At 40.7% G+C, this 22,941-nt stretch overlaps 2 pseudogenes; both read right to left on the bottom strand.

Moving 5' to 3' along the window:
• The window catches only part of LOC149141764 (GDSL esterase/lipase At4g16230-like), a 79,285-nt pseudogene that overhangs the window by 11,910 nt on the left and 44,434 nt on the right, over window positions 1–22,941 (bottom strand).
• LOC149141765 (uncharacterized) lies at window positions 9,781–10,461 on the bottom strand (annotated as a pseudogene).

The raw sequence follows: 22,941 nt of genomic DNA, 5'->3' as shown, positions 1-22,941 counted from the left end.
CCTGTAGAAAGCCCTGAAACTTCCTGTAGGAGGTTGAATCTTGACCCGAATGTGTCCAAATCCTGGAAAAAGTGAGTGGCCATGGAGGGAGTGTCTGTGAGGATGTCTGGTAACTTGGTACGGACCCTTGTCCTTATTTTGCGCGACCTCCTTTATCTGCACTGCATTCCCTGCAACCTGCAATAATTTTTCAGAGATGAGACCTATTTCTTTTCTTTTTCTTTCCTCTTTTTCTTTTTCTCTTTTTTTTTTTGAAAGACAACAGGGGCGCCTTCATGAGGTTTTCACTCCCACTATCTGACCTGGGCACCTCAGAGAGGTTTTCACCCAAGGATCTTTTTATTCAAATTCTTTATTTTCTGAGAGATAGCAGGGGCACCTCCCTGAGGTTTTCACCCTCACTGCCTGCCCTGGCCGCCTCAGAGAGGTTTTCGTCCAGGGATATTTTTATTCCTTTTTTTTTTTTATGATCAAGGCGTGGCCGGAACAGAGGCAGAACCCTGCTCTATTACCAGCACTGATTTTTCCACAGTTTCAATGAACTCCTGCCTTGAAAGGGGTTTCTTGTAGATTTTCAATCGATGCCCATTGACAAGCATGGGGATGGCTTCTTCATCAACGGTCCTAATAAGGACTGAACCATTGTCATTGCATTTCTCCACTGTATACGGTCCTAACCATCTTGTCCTTAGCTTTCCTTTGAAATCCTTGTATCTTGAGTCATACAACAGCGCCCAATCTCCTGGATGGAATTGCTTTTCATTAAGGTGTCGGTCATGCCATATCTTCCTCTGGAGTTGAACTACTTCTGAGTGGAGGAGGGCTTGCATTCTTTGTTCATCTAATCCATTCAGCTGCAATAATCTTTCACATTGAGCATGGTTGAGATCTAGGTCCAGCTGAGCTGCCACCCTTAATGTATTGTACTCGAACTCTATGGACAACAAAGCTTTCTTCTCGTAGACCAGCTCATAAGGTGTGAAACCGGTTGTGGTCTTCCAAGTGGTGTTGTAGGCCCAGGTGGCCTCAACCAGGCGATCTGCCCAATCCTTTCTGCTGCTGCTCACAACCTTAGTTAAAATCCCTTCCAATGCTTTATTAGTGACTTCCACCTGCCCATTTGCTTGAGGATGATAGGGGGTGGAAGTCTTGTGCTTGATCTTGTGATGAGCGAGAAAATCTTCAATCAAGTTGGAGGTGAACTGGCTTCCTTGATCTGTGACTAACTCTCTTGGGTAGCCATACTTGTAGAAGATATTTTCCCTCAGAAACTTGCCACCTTTTCTTTTGTCGCTGCTTTGATTGCCTTTGTTTCTGCCCACTTGGTCAGATAGTTGGTGCACACAATGATGTAAGACCGTTGCTTTGAAGGAGGGTTGATAGGACCCACAAAATCCATGCCCCACTTCTCAAATGGCTCGAAGGTCACTTGAGGTTGGAGAGGCATTTCATCCCTTGGAGTCAGTTTTCCCATCCTCTAGCATCGATCACACTGGCTGATGTATCTTCTGACATCTTGATGAAGAGTAGGCCAATAGTAGCCTGCCTGTAGAATTTTGAAGGCAGTCCTTTTTACTGCAAAGTGGCCTCCACAAGGTCCATCATGACAGGTTAGGAGGATGTCAAAGACTTCCTCCTCCCTAACATAACGTCTCAAGATCTAATCTGGGCCAAGTTTAAATAGGTTGCCCCCGATCCAAGTGAACGGGACACTCTTCCTTACAATTTTTCTCTTCTCCTTTGAGGATAGATGCGGAGGGAACTGTGCTGAGACCAAGTAATTTGCTATATCAGCAAACCATGGAGAGAGCACTGAGATAGCAAACACATGTTCATCTGGCATCTGGTCATCCACATTCCTTCTTCACCTGCAGGCAAGTCCAATCTAGACAAGAAGTCAGCAACAACATTTTCCTTACCTGGCTTGTCAACAATCGTCAAATCAAATTGCTGCAACAAAAGTAACCATCTAATGATACGAGCATTGACATCAGGCTTATTCATTAAATATCTAATTACAGCATGATCAATGTGTACAAATGTTTGATAACCAGTGATGTAGTGTCTGAACTTGTTTAGGGAATGGACTACATCCAGGAACTCTTTCTCGGTTACAGTATAGTTCATTTTTGCCTTGGACAGGTTTTTGCTGACGAAGTATATGGAATATGGGAGTTTCTCCTCAACTTGTCCTAAGGCTGCCCCTATGGCTTTGTTCGAGGCATCAGTGTGGATGTGGAAAGGTAGGGCCCAGTTTGGACCTCTCAAGATCGGGGCGGACACCAGCTTATCTTTCAACTCATCCAGTGCTCCTTGACAGTTGTCAGTCCATTTAAACTCAACATCCTTCCCTAAGAGTCCAAACAAAGGCGAGGCTAGCTTACTGAAGTCTTTAATGAATCTTCGATAATACCCTGCTAAGCCTAGGAAACTCCGAACATCTCTTACCTTTTGAGGAGGTGGGACCTTTTGGATGATAGCAATCTTATTAGGGTCCACCTGTAATCCTTGCCGAGAAATGGTATGACCTAGCACGATCCCTTCAGTCATCAGGAATTCACATTTTTCGGGACTGAGGGACAGGTTCATCTCAATGCACTTGGTTAGAACTTTTCACAGATTAGTCAATGCTTCTTGGAAGTTGGACCCATAAGGAGTAAAGTCATCCATATAGATTTCTACCGAATCATGGACCAACTCCGAAAAGATGCTCAATACTGCTGTCTAGAAAGTGGCAGGAGCGTTGCATAGCCCAAAGGGAAGGACTCGATAGGCAAAGGTACCCCAAGGACAGGTGAAGGTGGTTTTGTCCTAGTCTTCCGGGCTGATTTGGATCTAGTTATACCCGCTGAATCCATCTAGGAAAGAGAAGAACTTCTTCCCTACCAGTCCATCCAACACCTGATCTATGAAAGGCAAAGGGAAATGGTCTTTCTTTGTGGCTTTGTTAAGTTCTCGGTAATCTACACAGATTCTCCACTTCCCGTTATTTTTGGGCACCAGCACTAGAGGCGAGACCCACTCACTATCGGAGATAGGATAGATGAATCCTGCATCCAATAATTTTTGCAATTCTTCTTTGACAATGTCCTTAAGGGCTGGATTCATTCTCCTCTAAGGCTGCCTGACCGGTTTACAATCTTCTTTAATGTAGATGTGATAGGTATAGACCGAAGGATGGACTCCTTTCATCTCCTTATAGCTCCAGGCAAAAGCATCTAAATGATTGTTCAGTAAGCTACACAACTCCTTCTCTTGGGCAGGAGATAGGGAGGAGCTGATCTTTAAAGTTCTTTCAGGACCAAACTCCACATTCTTAACTCTAGGAGAGGTTGGATCAGTAACACAGAGGTCCACTAGGGTGTTGGCTTGGGTATCCTCCACTAATTCCTATAAGGACAGTGCACTGGGAGGTGGATTTTGAATCAAAGTCTCAATCAAATCATCCTCCGTTTGAGGACCTCCCCTAGTGGTTTCTACTGTGCAAAATGGTGCGAAGTAGACCTCATCCTCATCTCCTTCTTCCAACCAGGGTGGTAAGTCATGTTCTAGCAGAGGTTGGGCAGGAGGATATAGGACTAGCTGCTTGGACATAGGCCCATTCTTGATGGTCATGCTTCCAGCTCGGCAACTGATGTAAGCATCCGCAGTGGCTAACCAAGGCCTTCCCAAAATGAGGGGGTATCCAGTGAGCTTTGCCTTTGGCTGAAGGACCAAGAAGTCCGCAGGGTACTCCCAAGAGTCAACAGAGACCAAGACATCTTCCACAATCCCTTCGAGAGTCACGGTGGAGCGATCTGCCAACTGCAGGACTGTCGAGGTCTTCCTTAAGGAATTTTGAAGGTTGAGTTTAAGCATGGTGTCCCTGGTCATCACATTAATGGCAGCCCCTAGATCAATCAAGGTATGGGGGATTATGGTGCCATTGATGTGGACATCAACTACAGGACTCCCAGGGTCCAAATACTTTGGACAGATTACTTGCCCCAACATTAGATCAGACAGTTGTCCAATGACATTAATAGTCGAGGCATCTCTCTTTCGCCTGCCTGGGTGCCTGAAACATTTCTCCTTAATCAATTTGTTGTATATTGGTACATCTTTGATGGCCTGGAGAAGTGGTATTTTCACAAACAACTGTTTCAGTTCTCCCAGAAGTTCAGTCTCCTCTGGGTTTGGTTGCGTGGTTACTGTTAGTCTCTCAGGAAAGGGTGGAATGGCTTTGGGTTCACTTTCCTGTTTCTCTTCCTCATCCTTTGGGGGAGGAGGTTGGCGATCTGGAAGGGTCTTTCCGGATCACAGGTTGATCTCCTGGATCTCCACAGTATAGGTAGGACATGTTGTCTCCCCAGTGTATACCTGTTGGGCCTGTCGGTTGCTGGGGTTTGGGTTCGGTTGAGCAGGCATCTGGGGTTGTCTTGGAGGAGCAGGAGGTAATGGTTGTGGTTGAGCCAGTGGTGGAGGTAGAATGGCAGGAGGAGAGTTGTAGTGGGGCCTCCACCCCGATTGAGGTGCATTCCACTGAGGCTGTGGCTGGAAATGTGAGTGAAACGAATGAGCAGTGGGTTGAGTATGGTATTGAGGTGGATAAGACCATGGCAGAGGTGCAGAACAGGAAGGATGAGTAGGGGGACCCCAAGAAGGCATGTGAGTAGATTGGTTGGGGCTATAATAAGCTTGGGATGTCCCTTGCATCCCCTGCTGGTAAGGTCTGGGTCCATGCGGCCTCCTTTGGTTGAAGAAGTAGAGAGGTTCAGTGGGTGCCTCAGTCCCTTGGTACATGGCTTTGAATCCGGGCAAGGTTGGGCATTAGTTTGTAGGGTGGTTCTCCTCACAAACGAAACATACCTCTATTGAGTGCAATGGACACTCGTTCTTAAGGTGCTTCCTCGTACATCTGGGACAGAAAATGGCCAAAGCCCTCTCAGCTTCCTCTTTTTTTTGTTGGATTCGGAAAGTATCAAGTTGCATGGAAATGGTCTGTCTCATCTCACTTTTGAGGTCTTCCATTTGATTAGCAAACTCATGCTTGGAGAAGGTAGTACTAGCTGAAAGTGGATTCCCCCTACCTCTTTTCCGGGCTACCCTAGAGTGGTTTCTAAACACAGTCTTTATGTCCTCATAAGGTAGTTGGTAAATGTCTCCTCGAGCTAGCATGTGAAGGGTATCTAGGAGGTCTTCAGCGACTCCTTAGAGCAGAACCAACTTTAGAGATTTAGGGTCAAGTGTACACCTGGCCCGTTTATAGCTAAGTTGGAACCTTTCCTCGTAGTCCTCTAAAGACTCATCATTTCCCATGGTCATCCGAAAAATTTCTCCCTTGGTTTCCTTTGACCTACAGTAATCCCGGTATTTGTTGTTAAAGGCTTGTTGCATCTGAGCCCAAGTAGTGACACTGTTTCCAAGTAACCCCATGAACCAGCGTAATGCTGCATCCTTGAGGGTAGAGGGAAAGAGTTTCAACTTTTGCTCATCTTCTGTATAGTCATAAGTTCGATAAAGGACAACAAACTCAAACAGGAAGGTATCGGGGTCTTCAGTGGTCAATCCATGGAAATGAGGTAAGGCTGAGGGACTTATGTTCTTCATTTTTATGTCCCTGTTGGTTTCTCGGATGGGGAAGGTACCTTCTATTCTCTCGTCATCGTCTCTACCATTTCTGTTGTCAGCCATGGTCTCAAAAGGAATGTTTTCTTGCTCTTCTTCTGTTATAAGATCTTCGTATATCTCAAGAGGTTCACCTATAGGTTCTTTTGGATCACTGCCACCAAAGAAGAGAGAAGGGTGACTCAGTGAAGTGGTGGGGGTGTTGGGTAGGAATTTTCCGGTATTGTCTCTGTTCCTACGAGGCATGAAAGGATTTTTGGTTGTTTTTGCTTTTTTCTCTGCTTGTACCTGCAAAACTAAAATAGATGGAATTGAAACTAACTAAAATCTATCTTGCAGAAATGGAAATGCGGAATTGAAATGAAAGCAGGAAAGGACTAATCTACTTTGCTGAAATCAAATTTCTAGAATGAAATGCTAGACTACGCTTGCAGAATTGAAATTCTATTCTACGCTTGCAGAATTGAAATTGCGGAATTGAAAGGCTAATCTATGAAAGCAGGAAATGTCTATTTTACTTTCGCAGAAATGAAATTGCAGAATGGAAATGAAATAAACTACTTAGTAGAAGGTTAGAGTAGGAAAATAGAAGAAAAGCAGCAATCACAAATACTCTGATGCTTCCCCGGCAACGGCGCCAAAAAGAGTGATGAGCTCCAGTATTGTAGCAATAATGTTGCAACTCCTGGGACTCCCTTCTTTACTTTTATCAACCCGGTAGTTCGTAACAAACTTGGAAGCGACGGTGCTGTATGCACAAGTACTAGCTCTTGCCGCAGCTGTCACTTGGTTAGCCGGCACAAGTCCGCTAGGAGCTTAAGCCAATTTCTATGAGCTCTGAGAAGAAGCTTTTTAACTGATGGATGAAAGCTAACTTAAAGAAGGCTGATCTACTTGCAGAAAGAAACTGAAAAGCTAAAAGAAAACGCAAACCCTAGCAAACCCTAATTTTACCAGCTATCCCTACCAATGCAAGAAAGAGGATGCAAGCTACTGAAAGAGATGCCATTGACTTCTAGGAAGGTAAATACATGTATCTAAGCTACTTCTACAGTAACATCTGAAAAAAACATCTTTTTGTATTTTTGAATAAGTTGTCAGAATTATCATGCATGTAATTTGACTGTTTTGACTATGGAGAGGTGGATTGGTGAGAGGAAATGCTTGGACGAGGTCGGGAAGGTTCAGAGAGGGCCTAAGGGGTCCCTAACACCCTTCCAGAGAGTTTCACAGAGTTTGGCTATCAAGAAACCTCATTCGTGAGCTTCTACAGGAAGTCTGCAGGGGTTCTACAGGATGTTCAGAAATGGGATTTTGGAGGATGGATGGATAGAGAAAGATGAAGGAGTGGGTATGTAGGTAGGATAAGGGTTGGAGGTGGACCAGGACTTGGTGGATGGAGTTGAGGATAGAGGTAGATGGCTGGATTTGTTCAATGAAGACTGAAGCAATGATGCACAAAAACTAGGGTTATGTGAGCAAATGGCAAACGTACGGCTAGAAGCTGAGCTGTGGAATGGAGCAGATGGGTTTGATGGAGTATGGGCAGGTAGAGGAGTGGTACAGGTGCTCTGCAAGTCGTTTTTCCAACTGGACCGATGAAGACTTGTAAAATCAAAAACCTAGTTACGTTGACCTAATCTGATCTAACTGTCAGTACAAAGAATGAACAGAAGTTTGAACTGCAATGAAACTGTTATCACAAAATCGTGTACTAAGGGCTGCTACTTAGCCAGATCTCATGCAACTATTTCAAACCAGGCTTTAGACTAAGGCTTAGCCTCCTTAGTCAGAGAGGGCTCTCTCACAGATTTTTGATATGAATTAATAACAAGAAAAGATGGCTAACTCTTCAAACAGTACATGAAAATAAGCTGGTTGGAACAACAAAATAACACTTCTTCCATTGGGCTCATGGAGTCAAACACCTCTGCAGTAAACTATTAACTACTCAATCATGGAAGCCAAGGCATATAATGTTTAAACACTCAGAACATTTCTCAAAAAGAACCTCAACTCATAAACATACACAGGAAGTCTGAGCACTAGGTGAATTCAGAGTGATTGCATATCTAATGAGCTGTAAAACAGAAAGGATTAAGACTAAACCACATATATTCTGAGCATTTGAACACAAGATGAATCTTGGGAAGAAAAAGTAACCTTTCTATTACTGTCAAAGTCTTTTTACATAAGCCAATATAAAAACTCTGTTTTTTTCATAAATCTCCAACCCCACTTACATCAGAGTTTTCACTATATATAGGAAAACCTACTTAACTACTTCGAGTCTCCTCCTCAAGCATGAGGGGAGCTCGATGACCTATCATTAACTACCCTTATCTATTTTTAAACAAACTCATTAAATACATAAAGTATTGAGCTGTAATTACAAAGAGTCCTAATCACACTAAAACTCTAACTTCATCTCCTCGTATGCCTGATTCCTTTCTTGATCTTTGACAGTTGTCTTTTGTTGGTTAGGCTCAAGATGATTGAGCTACAGATGCAAAGAACGCTGACTTTGGATACCTGTAAGCGCTGATGGATCATTTATCATCAGGATCAAAACACATATTTTTAAGGTCCCTGTCTCCTACCATCCTCCGAAAATGTAGCAGCATGTTCCCAAATCTTTAATAACTCAAAGTATGGAACGCTGCTACCAAACACCATGTCTCCAGATGAGCTGTAGGCTGTATTGATGTACAGGTGTCTCTCTTCTAACATTCCCGGTCAAACTGTTTATTCTGTATTGAAAACATCACCTACAGCAGTTTCGTAGCGCGCTACGAAACTGCTGTGTGATTTAAAAAACACAGTCTTCCTCTAAACTCCTCACAAAATTGAATAGCTGCTGTTGCCATTCTTCAGTTTCACCTTTGCTATGCTGAGATTCAGAATCACATTCCCTGTAACATGAACCTCCAACAGATGGACCAACTGCACATAAATCTTTTCGAGCTTCTGATTTGCTTTGGCCTGAACTCTTAGAATTCCAAATGCGTGCTTTCCCAGAAAACTCAATTACCCATATCTTCTTGGAAATGACAGTCTCCCATTGAAAGTAACAAGAATACATTTAGAATACATAAACTCGAGAACATAAAGTGATATCCAAGAAAAATTAATGTACATAAAGCCTGATGCTTTAGCCAGATGATACAACAAGCTTTTCCAATTTTTCAATATTTCACTGGTTGCCCCACTCATTTTCCCAGCCATCTCTTGAGCCTTCTTTATTTCCGTCACGATTTGAAAGTTCTTTCACCAGGAAATGATGTATTGTTTGCCAATATCGATCCCCGCCAACATACCAAGTATCCATATGCATACCTGTTGGGAACTCTACAAAGAAGCACCTTAGATTCCGTTTAGCTTTTTCATATAGCCTGCGCATGTGTGAAGGTGGAACCATCTCATCCCGAGAGCCAGATAGGAATAAAATTGGTTGTTCGACCTGATCTATAAGATCAATAGTATTCCATGGAGAACGAACCAGACAATTTAAAATCCTTAGACCCTTGGAATCAGTGCCTCCTATAAACCACTTAAGAAAAGGTAACAAAACTCCAGCCATGTCCAACACAGATGTAAAAGTATTCTCGAGAATCAATGCAGCAATAAAAAACTTTGTCGCTATCTTAACAACATCAAGATCCATGATATCAAAATGCGCCTTCCTCTGGATTACCTTTCGCATATATTGAACTACAACTTTAACAGTGAACTTTGGGAGGCGAATCTTGTACACATCAACCAGCTCCATACATTAAGCTTGTTACAGCCCAGAGAAAGATTTTCGTTTCTTCTTTAAAGCCCTGCAAACTTCATCTGGAACCGGTTTATGGATATCCTTATAGAGTCCGCTCATTGTTAATGCTATTGACAAAACCTTCTCTGCCACCCGTTTGCGTGAAAAAAGAACTCTTGTGGAGCTAAGCCACGAAGACAATGAACTACATCTCTCTCTGGCACTTCATCAAACACTTGCGCCCCAAACATAAATGCTATTCCATTGAATTTGCCACCTGTCAATAATCAGTTTCACCCACCGCGGAAAGAAATCTCCACCGGCCCAACAATTTTGACTTCAAGTCTTTTTTGAAAAGAGAGAGTTGAGATATCTCCTTTAATTTCGCATACTGCCATTGGCTCTGGCATTCTTATCTGCTAGGCTCTGAATACGTTCATTCCCTTTGTAATTTCCCCACTCGCAACGTTCTCATTTACATTTGTATTTTTCGATGATTTGGGCTGAAATCCTTTTCTAGCACGTGATGACTGCTTACTTTTTGCTCTTGTCACGTATGACTCAAATCTGAGATCAATAATTTCAATGATGCCATCACCTCTTGCTGCAGCAACAACCTGGTTTTTTTTATCCATATTTTCCTCTGGAACCGCCAAAGCATGAACAAAAGGAGGATTACAAATTTGATTTGTACTCGAGGCATTTTCTGCATTTTCTGTGGTGGGAACTGCAGCGTCTATAACCATTTGTTGACTTCCTCTTAAAAAGTCCCATGCTACAATTTTTTAATCTAATCCCCCAGATATAACTTCCCATGGCCGCCAAGGATGAAACTGCACAGAGCTGCAAATATTTGTGTGTATGGATCTGAGTGTTTTGTAAAGGCAATGTTGATGAATGTCAATAATCTTTACTTCTCTACTGTCATCTGCAGCCGCAAGAAAAGATGACTTAAAGTTCATAGTAATCTGATTTATGTCCTCTGTATTGAATGTGTACTTTTGCACTTGTCCACTGAAAGGTGCCATGCGCACATCCAAGCAAGTAACTGTGTTTGCATATGCTGCATACAAAATATCATCATTTCCTGAACTCTGCATGCTGGGATGAGTTTAAGTGTCTTTGTATGATATGAAGAACCAACAGATCCATTAGCATCATTGTAATAGCTGTCCACATATCTATTGAACAAAGATTGCTGCCCAAATGGCTGTATGATAGGCATTGGTCATGCATCCATCAATGAACCAATTATTGCACCCTTTCTAAGAAACTCACACTGACCAAACTTAATGACAAGCATCGATGATGACTTCTTGAGAACATGCCACCTGTGAAATGTATCCGCCCCAGAACTATTTTTGCATGACAGCTACTATGGATTCGAACAAATCCCCCATTTCGTAGCACGCTACGAAATCACTAAAACAGGCTGCGCTGCGAAACTGCTAAAGGATTCATGCGCTGCGAAAACACTTGGTCTTTAAGCTAATCTGAGCAAATTTTTGGAAACAGAATTATCAATGATAACAGAAACCATGTATACTAACTCATGCAACTAAGCAAGAAAAATTCTAAACTTGTAACCAACTTCTACACATGAAAATCAAACACTAGTGATTACATGGCAAAGCAAAATCAGCGTTTTTGTGGGCAACAAGGTGTCCCTGATCCCAGCTCCTGATCCCACTGAGGGAGAGGTGAAACCAATGATGTTTGATGGCCCTTTTTGAAGCTTTTCCCTGTTAACAACCTATCAACTAAATCTGAGCATCAAAAGTCCTTCTAACCATTAAGAATGACCTAGTTAATCAGCAAGATTTAATCTACTTAACAGAGATAATTTTGCGAATGCATAAAGAACAAATAACAATACATAAAGAAGGCCTTAGCACTCGGGTTGGGCCCAACCCCAAGAGCTGCAGGCTCCTATAAAGAACTCAGATCTGATGCCAAGTAAAGTTGCTTCCCATTACTCAAAAATAATCATCACAAGAAAGTGTACAGCAGTAGCTAAGAAAAAAACGAGCTGAAGAAAGGACAACACTATAGTGCAAATACCAACAGTTCCAAAAGTAAACTATGAAGGCTGAGGCCTTCTTATTTATACAATACGAGGGGGCTAGCAGCCCTCCTAGATTCAAGGGACTCGGTTGTTCCAACTGTAGTAAACAGTCACTCTTTCCAAAGCTGCTTGGCTGCCTTTAGAACTTGTTTTGGTGGTTTGTTGAGCTCGGAGTTGAGGGTGGAGATTTCGAGGAAGGGCCATTTAATGCCACAGACAACCTCCCTACGAATCCTCACCTCAAGCTTGGCTGTCACCTGGGCCATAATTGCTTGGTTTTTCTCCAAAATTTGTCCAAAAAACCTGAAATGACCACGTATTAGCCTCCTTGGTAGAGTGACCACCCTTATTCGTTCAAATAACATAAACATACTAGAAAAACATGCATAATCTATGAAAAATGGAGGATTGAACAAGGACAATTAGGCAAAATGAGCCCAATAAGTTACCCAATTCGGGGCTCATCAACTGGAAAACTACTCAAACTCTTTTTGGGCTTCTAGTGATTCTGATGATTCTCTATGGTTGTGAACTATGGGCCTGACATGCAGTGGAAACAAATTGAGAAAATTCAGAAGCATTTGATTACAAACAAATTTAAGATTAAAAGTGCAGTTCCTTATGCTATCTTGTTAAGTGAAACAGGGGCTGCTCCTATTGAAGCAATTGCTATGGTGCAAGTCATAAGGTATTTAAAAACAATTGAGCAAATGGAAGAGGGTAGATGGCCTAAGGTTGTCTTTAATGATAGATTGTGCAAGAGAAAAAAAAATTGGATGCAAAAAAATAACAAATGGTTTAGTAAATGGGGTATTTGCTTGAACGTGTGTCCCATAAACAACAAAGAGATAAAAGCTTTTGTTATGGAAAAGTTCCACAAGCGTACTTGAGATAAGGAGCTAGGAAGAAAGAAAAAGTACTATATTGAAGTATTTAATCCCACTCATAGTCATCAACCAAAAACATACATAGAGGCGAATATCTCTTAGAGAGCCAAAATTCTTATTGCTCAGTTAAGGACTAATTCTCATCAACTCTGTTGTGAAACGGGGCATTGGAAAAGGCCAAAGTAAGTGTGAGAGGAAAGAGTATGAATTTTTTGTTCTTCCGGAAAAGTGGAAACATAAAAAAAAATTCATTTTAGAATGTGAGGCCTTCAAAGACAACAGTTTAGATATGTTGATAGCTAGCTCTTGGGATAATCTATTTAGCGAGGGGTTTGTCGAGAAACTGGGAGCATTTATTTTGAATCTTTACAGAAAAAGGGCCGAATACATCAAACAGATGAAGAAGCAATCTGTCCCATAGACTATCTTAGCCTCGTGGACGTTAAAATAATTTCTTTCTTTCTTTCTTCTAGTTCATTCATATGATATACAACCGATAAGTCCTACGCATATCACTATTATTTTGCGACCTCCCAACTTGTACAATCTCTGCAACTGCACATACCAACGAATAATAACAAAATACCAGTTAATACCCACAAATTTAACAGTAGCAATTACATACCAACAAATCTAACAATATCAGTTACGAAAGAGAATAGTACATACTGGGAGTGATGTTTACTTTCAACTCACTTCTGAAGGTATCAATAAGTTGAGTTATAAAACCTTCTTGGCTAACAGTTTCCCTCTCGATTATTGAGAGAAGGGGAAGCACATAATTATTTATAAAATCGTTCGCACCCATAGTCACTGAGAATATCGACTTTCTCACCAATTCTTTGCCTGCTTTTTTTCCCACCATTCTTCTCAGTTCTATTCTTGTTGTTGTACGTCCAATGAAAGCATCCCAATCTGCAAATAACATTTCATCTTAAAAACAGATAAATCTTACCTGCTTCGCATAATACATTTCATCAGATAAAAACATATTTTCTAAAAATACATTTTAGTATATCTTACCTACTTCGCATAATACTGTTCATAATCCTTTGACCTGCTAATTTGTTCTTTATATCGTTGTCAATATGTTAGAGCCTAGATTGACCTAAGGCTGAAGGGAGGCAATCCTAGGATAACGACAAACCAAGCTTAACCTGGTAGCTAGCCCTACCAGGTCGGGAGAGAGCTCTCTCCTTGTCAATCTCAGTCAAGATGACTGCAAATATGGATTTTAGGCTAGGTATAGTAGCTCTATGGTTTTTTGATTGCTTTTGATGGTTTTTCTGGATCAAATGGAGCAGGCAGCTTTGAGTCCGGGAAATCAAATCAGGAATGCAGGGTGTTCTATGGGGCGAGGTAGGTAGGTGTTTTAGCACTTGAAATTGAGTGAGATGGTAGGTCTAAGACTGGTGAGGAGCTCAGGAGGGCATGCAAAGATCATGTATACTTCTCAAGCTATAGAAAACGTCAAAAACTAAATGGTTTCCCAAGGCAGAGCACTGTAACCAATGTATTCTACCTTTCTATCTTGATATCATTTAGCATAGAAGAATGAATCAAATTGTGGCACACATATCACATGAGAAAAACTAATAACAGAAGAAGAAACTATGAAAAAACACTTTACCACAAGTGTCCCATAAAAGTAGTTGCAAATCCTAGTTTATTTCCTTGCCAAACAGTTGATAAAGGTGTACAATGTAGCTCAGAGCATTCAAGAGAGTCCAATCTTTGCTAATGACTGAAAAAATACATAATATAGAAAATCAAACCACCTATGCTAGCCCTCAGGGGTCGAATCCAAGAGATAAGGAACTGTTACAACCATTTCCCAACAAGGAACAAGAATATAGGCAGTGGAACAGCTTGCCTCTATAGGCATGGAAATTGATTCATTGACCCCCAAACCACCTCAAAATGATGAATCTACCCTCTAAGGTCATTTTACAATTAAATTTACATAGCATAACATCAATTATAATAATAATTTCATCCATGAAGAGATAAAAATTCAGCTTGTAGAGAAACTGGGCGAAAACTGGATTTTTGGGCAAACTAGCTCTATGCGTAGCGCCACTGGCCAGGTGCGTAGCGCCGCTTCACAACCACTTTTGGAGACCTTTCCCTTAGTCAAATTGAGGCAAAGATAACTCATTGGAAAGGGCTTCCTGTCTGGTTTTTGGAACATCTTTAATTTGTGCATTTGGAGGTCATTTTTCCCCTCAAAAGTGAAATCTCCCAAGGTTGCTTCTATGTGTCCAAAAAGAGGCAGAGAGGTCATTTTTTATGGTTTTTTGACCATTTGGTGACCAAGTTTTGCTCCAAAATTGCTAAGATTTTATGGTTTTGATGTTTTCATCATGTTGAATCCAAATATACAAGCCATTTCTTCAAAAGGTCATCCAGTGAAAAGCGTAGGGCAATTTTCTATGTTGCAAAATTTCAAAAATTGAAAATGACCAAAAATAGTCAAAACTTGCCCAGATTTGGCACAAGGCTCCATCATTAGTTGCTTTGATGGGCTAGTGAGGCTTCAGCTAGGATTTTTATCTTTTCTTTCTCCTTTTTTCTCTTTAAGACCTTCCTCAACCTTGCCTTAAGCTTCCTCATCCTTATATTGCATATTTTGTTCCGAGTCATATAGTAGTAGGCCATGTGGCGAAGCATATTCTTGTCTCTATTGGCTTTCTCAAGAAGCCCCTCAAGGTGTATATTAACCATCTCAAGCCAAGTTTCACGGTCATTCTTGATCTCTTGTTCAATGGAAGTCAACTTGACCTTTGCCTTCTTAGCCTTTTACCTATTCTCCTTGATCATTTGCAGCTCCATGAGGACTTTCTTGTCGGTCAATTGTTTGTTTTCTTGCTCTAGATATTTGATGATCCACTTAGCCCTCTCTACGTTGTCAGATAAAACTTGTATCTAAGCCTTTTGCTCTTTAATGATCATGTCTTTGGCACTTTTTTGATCTTAAGCTTCTAAGTCAATGACATCAACTCCTTGTGTCTCCTCATGTTCAATAAGATCAAAATCTCTTTCTTGCTCATCTTCAAGATCCTTCTTATGCATCTTTTTCTTGCCTTTACCTTTACCCTTGCTTTGCTTCTCTACATGTACCTATTTAGCTGAAGAAGAAGGCAAATCCCCTTCCACTCTTTGTGGAGATAGCATTTTCCTGTAGCCTGATGATGAAGGCGAGACCCCTTCCACACCTTGTGGAGATAATACTCCCCTGGCAGTTGCAAAAAGTTTCCTAGTGCCTCTCTCATATGTTACAAATACTGGCACTCCAACAGTTTCAGTCTCTTGGACCTTTTCATGTCTTGAAGGTCCACCTTCTTCATGAGGCACTAATGAAAAGACTTGAGGGCCTTTGAACATTTCATGAGAAATGAAAGTCTCCCATGGCATGTTGAAAAGGTTCAGCTAATGTAAAACAATGATTTTAATCAAAGAGTAGTGGTAAATGCTAGTTACCTGTTGGGGGTATGATTTCTTCTTTACAATGAGTGCCATCTTTTCAATGTTTCTGAACATGAAGTAGGGGATATTCATCATTCTCACCCTAGGGAAATGCATCAACAGTCTAATGTGGTAGGCATACAAAGTACTTGATGATGATCTTCATCAATGGAGCAAACCTGTCCTCCAAGAATTTAAAGGGGAATACTCTTTTGAGTTTGTTATGGTATTTAGCCTTGATATAAGGCTCATAATACTCCCTGTCAATGTCCTGACCTTTGTTCCACTTCTCACCCACATTTGGAAAACCTGTAGCTTCTGAAATGATAGCTGGTGACAAAGTGAATGTAACTCCAGCAAGGTTTACCTTATTGTTGTCCAAATGTGTCACAAACAACCTTGCTAACTCATGATGAGATTTAACCCTTTCCACCATTTCACAGAAGCTAAAACATGACTGATGTCTAAAACAAGAAATGGCAAAAGGGCAGGTTTGCAGCTCCCTCAAATTGGTGGGCTCCTCTGATATGTTTTCCTCCCTTATGAGGCTTCCTACCCTGTGTGTCTCTCTCCCTAGAACTGTCACTGAGGGTTTCTTCTTCCAATTCATACTCACTGTCCCTCTCCATTGTTGTACAACTGTTTCTCTTGTTGTGAATGAAGTGTGGTGAATGAAGAGTGGTGAATTGGTGAATGAAGGTAAGATGAGTATGAAGATATTTGAATAGGAAAATAGGTGAGGGTGAACAAGAGTGGGAAAGGGATGTAGAGAGTGAGTAGGGTTTGGGAATAGTGTAGGGTTTGGGGTATGTATAGGGTTTGGGATGTATGTGTATAGGGTTTGGGGATTAGGGAAAAGTAAATATAAGATATAGGATAGCCTGATAATAAAAATATAGGAGATAGTTTAGTGAAACTAGGGTTTGATTCTTTGAGAAACAAAACAACCCAAGACTGATGCAACAATTCTTTTCAGCAAGAATAATGGTGTTACTTACTTGCAATGGAGGAATTTGGGAGTTTTGAGGCGAAATGGAGCGATTTTGAATAATCTGGAGCCTAACTACCAGGTGCGTAGCGCACTCACCCAGGTGCATAGTGCCAGTTCAAAATTACACTGCAGGAAAAACCCAGGTGCGTAGCGCCACTGCTATGCGTAGCACTGGACTTTGGTGCATAGCGCTAGGCAGATTTCTCCACAAACACAGTGATTTCACTCCCTTTGCTCAATAACACTTCAAAATCGTGTTTTTGCTCATAGACCTCAACTCAAACAATGAAATGACTTCAAGAGAGGGATGAACTTTATATGGCTTGGCAACTTTTAATTTTTTAATTTTCAAAACTCACTTTATAATGTCTATTTGCTTTTTCAAATACTCTGTTTTATGGATGCTTGATCTTTTGCTTGAAATAGGTGAACTGATGCTTTGATTTCTTTGACTTTTGTAATGGAATGTGTTTGGCAACATCATTAGATGCTTAGGAGCAGCAGTCATTATTGGCCACCTCATGTCCTTGCTGATCATTATTGGCATGTAACCATCAAATTTTGACCATGTTGGGACCCTAAAACCTAATAAGACCAAACCCTATGTAATTGATGGAATGAACTGCAAAATGAACATGAATCATGACTAAAAAGTATGGAAGTAGATCAGCAAGTACATACCATGAGGGAGAAACTGAGGCAAACCCTACCATCAGTGGATCCATGACCTAATGGAATGCAATCTCATCAGAATGGGATTACTAGTATAAAATGCAAAAGAGTAAATTTTGATCATTGATGGTAGTGTGAAGACACTGACACTAACATTGGCTCCAATGGGGATGGTAGCTCCTTGGAGGTGCCAAGAACCATAGATCTCTGGGAACATGTAGATTAGTGCCTCATCCATTGGGCAACGGAGTCAAAAAAAAAACTCAAACTGAAATGCATGACTGAAGACTGATGACTCAAAGACATAAACTGACTTGAAATTGACTCAATACTAAAACACAATTAACAAACTGGAAAAGACGCTTGAAGTGGAGCTTATTCAATAAAACCTACTCTAATTGTTCCATTCATCACCTGATCAAGTGAAATGAAACAACCAATGCAACCAAGTAAGCATTTTGGTTGTTGTTTGAATTCTCCGCAAGTGCTTTCTTATGAACAACAAGAGAGAACTACTGAAAGGCAACTCCCATGAAAACTTGTAAACAGATCGGTTGAATAATATGGATTCTCTATCCGGCTCCAAAAATATTGCATAAGGATCTTGAAATTCATGTGCACTGGGACTTTGCTCATCCAATGGATTACTTTTCTTCTCCTCATACCAATGCAAACTTTCATCTGAGCTTTGTGACGAGACTCCTGCTAAAAATAACAAAGAATCCGGCTGCCGGATCAAATTTGTATCAATACTTTTTTCAAGCTCACAGGTAGCTAATGGAGAAGGACTTTGACTACAGACATCATCCAACACATTAGCTATTGGATCATGAGAAACTTGAAAATACTGTTGTAACCCATTTTCTATTGATTCCCATGAGATTGCTTGATTTTCTACAGGTTGCTCATCATTTATTGAAGATGTACTATGCAAATTTCCCTTCAAAAACTGAAATGATTCAAAATAGAATGGTACGGAATCATCTTGCATCATTTGATCATATGTTCGAGCTTCCAAGTCTTCATCTACAATCTGACATTCAGTGGCATTCGGGGGCTACAAATCCAGATATGAGAAGTCTTGAATGAGGATTTCATTGCCCTCAAGATGGTCCAGATCAAAACTTGTCGACAGTTGATTCTGATTGCATGAAAGTTGTCTCTGATGAACTAAAAACGAAGTAAAATAAAAAGGCAAAGATCCTTCACTTACTTCAAAATTTTCTTCACTTTCCTCCTCATTTCCATAGCTGATATGCATCGGTTGATCACTGTATTCGAGCTACTGAAAGTGAACTTCCTCCTTCCATAAACCAGCTGCTGATTTGTCTGCAAGATTAACTTCTATTTGGAGAACATAATCATCATCATACTGATAAAACTGAGGTAAATCATCAGTATAAAAGACATAGTCAAGCATACATGTCATATCAACAGATCTTTCTTCTCCAAGATGATCTATAAAACAATCATTATCAGATTTATGACAATTGGGATAAGAAAGAAAATGTTTTGCATCATCCACCTGTTCTTCTTCAATCAGCGAGCCATGGTCTTAAACATCATAAACATTCCTTGTGGTGATCTTTTGCATCATATCTTCCACTGCACTTACCAAAATGTTGAGCTTTACCTCTAAAGATGTCATTTCCTCTAGATCTATGCTCTTCATCTCTTCTTCCTTCAACTTTGCCCTTCTGATCAGCGAATTAGCCTTTGCATCTACTGCATTGTTTTGCATCGCTTCAAGTGTTTCAAGGTTCCTCTCTCTCAGCTGAAACTCCATTTCTGGATCAAAGGTTTCCGGGTAGTGGAAAAGAGCAGATCCAGGAGGAGGTCTTGTAGTAATAGGCATCGAACAATAAAATTGGTTAAATCTGGCAGAAAACTATTGTACTGTCTCCCCTGGTTGTCTTTTCGGCTAGTTATATTCTTCTAGAATCAAGAAAGGGTTCTGTCTGACCACCCACTTGTCGAGGAACACTTTGACGAACTGCTGGAAATCTGAGATGCTCGCATCAGGCAGGGTTTTGAACCAACTCTTGACTTTGCCTTGCAAAGAAAGAGCAAAAAGCCTAATACTGACATCCTCTTCATCAACTTAAAAAAGGTCAAGAAAAGACTCAAAATTCAGTACATGTCTCTTAGCAATGATGTTGTCATATTCACCATCAAATCTTGGTAGATATAGGTAATGATTTTTAGGGAAAGCATGGGATATGGGAGGTAAGATCAAAGGCTTGTATCTATCTGGAATTTTACAAGGTATGGGAATATGTATAGTCTTGGTCTCTTTAGGCTCATCGGTTTGAAGACGGTCATCATAAGATTCAGAAGAAGGGTCTTGATCAAGATCAAAGGCATGCGAATATTTGGTATTCACAATCTTCCAAGGGAAAGAATCAAATGCAGGTCTAGGATCTTTTCTCAAATACAATATACTTTGTAAAGCCTTCTTGACATTCTTGGGAAAAGAGAAAAAATAATTTATAACGAAGAACATAATGTTTTGGATGAAATTCCAACTTGAATACCCGATCTTTCCATATTGTCCTTTCATGTTTCTACTGTTCAGGGTCATCCTCCAGTGGAGTCCTTGGATCTGATGTCGAAACTGATTTAGAGTCGCCAGGTGAATGATTTTAGCCTTCCTGTGTCTGATCGTTGTCCACCATCAACAATCAGATCTAAACTTGATGCATTTTGCTGAGGAACATAAAACTATGTTCCCCAGTATGGTCGCCACTATGTTAGAGCCTAGATTGACCTCAGGCTAAAGGGAGGCAATCCTAGGATAACCACAAACCAAGCTTAACCTGGTAGCTAGCCCTACCAGGTTGGGAGAGGGCTCTCTCCTTGTCAATCTCAGTTGAGATGATTGCAAATATGGATTTTAGGCTAGCTATAGTAGCTCTAGGGTTTTTGGATTGATTTTTATGGTTTTGTTGGATCAAATGGAGCAGGCAGCTTTGGGTCCAGGAAATCAAATCAGGAATGCAGGGTGTTCTATGGGGCGAGGTAGGTAGGTGTTTTAGCACTTGAAAATTGAGTGAAATGGTAGGTCTAAAACTGGTGAGGAGCTGAGGAAGGCATGCAAAGATCATGTATCCTTCTCAAACTATAGAAAACATAAAAAACTAAATGGTTTCCCAAGGCAGAGCACTGTAATCAATGTATTCTACCTTTCTATCTTGATATCATTTAGCATAGAAGAATGAATCAGATTATGGCACACATAACACATGAGAAAAACTAATAACAGAAGAAGAAACTATGCAAAAACACTTTACCACAAGTATCCCATAAAAATAGCTGCAAATCCTGGTTTATTTCCTTGCCAAACTGCTGATAAAGATGTACAATGTAGCTCAGATCATCCAAGAGAGTCCAACATTTGCTAATGACTGAAAAATAGATAATATAGAAAATCAAATGCTAGCCATCAGGGGCTCGAATCCAAAAGATAAGGAACTGTTACAACCATTTCCCAACAAGGAACAGGAATATAGGCAGTGGAACAACTTGCCTCTATAAGCATGGAAACTGATTCATTGACCCCCAAACCACCTCAAAATGATGAATCTACCCTCTAAGGTCATTTTAAAATTACATTTACATAGCATAGCATCAATTACAATCATAATTTCATCCATGAAGAGAGAAAAAGTCAACTTGTAGAGAAACTGGGCGAAAACTAGATTTTTAGGCAAACTGGCTCTATGCGTAGTGCCACTGGCCAGGTGTGTAGCGCCACTTCACAGCCACTTTTGGAGGCCTTCACCTTAGCCAAATTAAGCCCAAGATATCTCATTGAAAAGGTCGTCCTATCTAGTTTCTCGAACATCTTTAATTTTTGCATTTGGAGGTCATTTGCCCCCTCAAAAGTGAAATCTCCCAAGGCTGCTTCTGTGTGTCCAAAAAGCGGCAGAGAGGTCATTTTTTGATGGTTTTTTGACCTTTTGGTGACCAAGTTTTGCTCAAAAATTGCTGAGATTTTCTGGGTTTGATGCTCTCATCATGTTGAATCCAAATATACAAGCCATTTCTTCAAAAAGTCTTCCAGTGAAACACGTAGCGCCACCTAGGGAAATTTTCTGTGTTGCAAAATTTCAAAAATTGAAAATGACCAAAATTTGTCAAAACTTGCCTAGATTTGGCACAAGGCTCCATCCTTAGTTGCTTTGATGGGCTAGTGAGGCTTTAGCCAAGATTTTTAGCTTGTCTTGCTTCTTTTTGCTCCTTAAGGCCTTCCTCAACCTTGCCTTAAGCTTCCTCATCCTTATATTGCATATTTTGTTCTGGGTCATATAGTGGTAGGCCATGTGGCGAAGCATCTTCTTATCTCTATTTGCTTTCTCAAGCAACCCCTCAAGGTGTATATTAACCCTCTCAAGCTAAGTTTCGCGGTCATTCTCGATCTCTTGTTCAATGGAAGTCAACTTGACCTTTGCCTTCTTAGCCTTTTGCCTATTCTCCTTGATCATTTGCAGCTCCATGAGGACTTGCTTGTTGGTCAATTGTTTGTTTTCTTGCTCTAGATATTTGATAATCCACTTAGCTCTCTCTAAGTTGTCAGACAAAGCTTGTATCTCAGCCTTTTGCTCTTTAATGATCATGTCTTTGGCACTTTTTGGATCTTGAGCTTCTAAGTCAATGACATCAACTCCTTGTGTCTCCTCATGATCAACAAGATCAAAATCTCTTTCTTGCTCATCTTCAAGATCCTTCTTATGCATATTTTTCTTGCCTTTACCTTTACCCTTGCTTTGCTGCTCTAACTGTACCTGTTTTGCTGAAGAAGAAAGCAAAGCCCCTTCCACTCCTTGTGGAGATAGCATTTGCCTGTAGCCTGATGATGAAGGCGAGACCCCTTCCACACCTTGTGGAGATAATACTCGCCTGGCAGGTGCAAAAAGTTTCCTAGTGCCTCTCTCATATGTTACAAATACTGGCACTCCAAAAATTTCAGTCTCTTGGACCTTTTCATGTCCTAAAGGTCCACCTTCTTCATGAGGCACTGATGAAAAGACTTGAGGGTCGTTGAACATTTCATGAGAAATCAAAGTCTCCCATGGCATGTTGAGAAGGTTCAACTGATGTGAAACAATGATTTTAATCAAAGAGTAGTGGTAAATGCTAGTTAACTACTGGGGGTATGATTTTTTCTTTACAATGAGTGCCATCTTTCCAATGTTTCTGAACATGAAGTAGGGGATATTCATCATTCTCACCCTAGTGAAATGCATCAGCAGTCTAATGTGGTAGGCATACAAGCGAGAGAACTTACTTTCACAAGTAAAGTACTTGATGATGATCTTCATCAATGGAGCAAATCTGTCCTCCAAGAATTTAAAGGGGAATACTCTCTTGAGTTTGTTATGGTATTTAGCCTTGATGTAAGGCTCATAATACTCCATGTTAATGTCTTGACTTTTGTTCCACTTCTCATCCACATTTGGAATACTTGTAGCTTCTGAAATGACAGCTGGTGACAAAGTGA

This window comes from Pinus tabuliformis, chromosome X, assembly GCF_031772625.1.
Source record: "Pinus tabuliformis cultivar Carrire ecotype Pingquan chromosome X, CPIR1, whole genome shotgun sequence".
Classification (NCBI taxonomy): domain Eukaryota; kingdom Viridiplantae; phylum Streptophyta; class Pinopsida; order Pinales; family Pinaceae; genus Pinus; species Pinus tabuliformis.
This window is presented reverse-complemented; position numbering and strand designations above follow the sequence as displayed.